Source organism: Sorex fumeus, unplaced genomic scaffold (genome assembly GCF_029834395.1).
Source record: "Sorex fumeus unplaced genomic scaffold, SorFum_2.1 ptg000034l, whole genome shotgun sequence".
Taxonomy (NCBI): Eukaryota; Metazoa; Chordata; class Mammalia; order Eulipotyphla; family Soricidae; genus Sorex; species Sorex fumeus.
Window position 1 is genome coordinate 7,016,940 of NW_026606091.1, and position 1,500 is coordinate 7,018,439.

Consider the following 1,500-nt stretch of genomic DNA (forward strand, 5'->3'; position numbering starts at 1 on the left):
ACTGTCTTCCTGTGTCTATACAAAAAGGGCAACATTGCTTTAAAGTAAACTATGCAAAAGAACATAAGAGAAGGAGAAAAGCAATATTTCACTTATGAATACAAGTCCAGTGTCCTTAGAAGTATCTGACCTTATACGATAATAGAGCCTGCTCGAGCGGGCCCAGTAACGTCTCCATTGGAGATTTTGTTGTTACTGTGTTTGGCATATCGAATACATCACGGGTGGCTTGCCAGGCTCTGCCGTGTGGGTGAGATACTCTCGGTAGCTTGCCGGGCTCTCCGAGAGGGGCAGAGGAATCGAACTCAGGTCGGCCATGTTGGCTGCGTGTAAGGCAAACGCCCTACCGCTGTGCTATCGCTCCAGCCCAATAGAGCCTGATTAGGGGAAAAAAGTGATAGACTGGTTGGGGAAGCAGAGCACAAAGAAAGAGGTTACAAATAAGCAAAGGAATAGGGAGTTACTCAGGAGCACTATGATGGGTGTAACCCAATAAACCTCAGCTCCCTGTGACAAGGGAGAAAGGACAAACCAATGTTATCCTACAGGTTGGGACCACACCTGGATGTGCTCAGGCATTACTTCTGGTTCTGTGCTCAGTGATCGCCTCTGGAAATGCTCAGAGGATCATAATGTTGTGCCAGCATTGAAATGGGGGACAACTTTGTGCAAGGGAAGCATCTTATTGTACTATCTCTTTGGGCCCAACAATTTTAATATTTTTAATTGACGTTCATAGAGAAAAGTTAAAATAGTTTTAATTATATCATTTGTCCATTTGTACAGGGCCGGAGCGATAGCATAATAGGTAGGGCATTTGCCTTACACGTGGCCAACCTAGGTTCGATTCCTCCGCCCCTCTTGGAAAGCCTGGCAAGCTACCGGTGGCGTATTTGATATGCCAAAAACTGTAACAGCAAGTCTCACAATGGAGACGTTACTGGTGCTCACTCAAGAAAATCGATGAACAATAGGAGGACAGTGCTACAGTGCTACATTTATAATGAAGGAACAAACTGCCCCCAAACAGACTAGAACTAACACCACAGAAGCCACTCTGAGTCTTTCTTTTTCTTGCTCCAGTCAGTTTGCTACTATGCAGCCTTTGATCAGTATAATGCAGTTTATACCTGCTCTTGAATTTTTCTATAGATAGACTCATACACTGTATCCTTTTTTGTTTTAATAGATTCTATCAACTAAAACAGTTATACTAATTTATATTCCAATTGATGAGGTCTTATTTTGCCACATGTTCTGAAAAGCTGAGCAGTTGTCATCTGACTTATGCAAACGTTAGTCATTCTACATGTACAGTCATATCATATTTGAAATTTTGAGTTTTATTTTGTACAGTAGGGGGAGAGGTTGTCCTATAAAGTATTTAAGAGGTCCAAGGGCCCTCTCAGTGATTCTCAAGGAACCAGGTAGTGATTCAAAGCAAGAGTGTGAGGTTATATAGAGTGCTATGCTGTGTTCGGTTCCTGTAGTCCTGGGCAT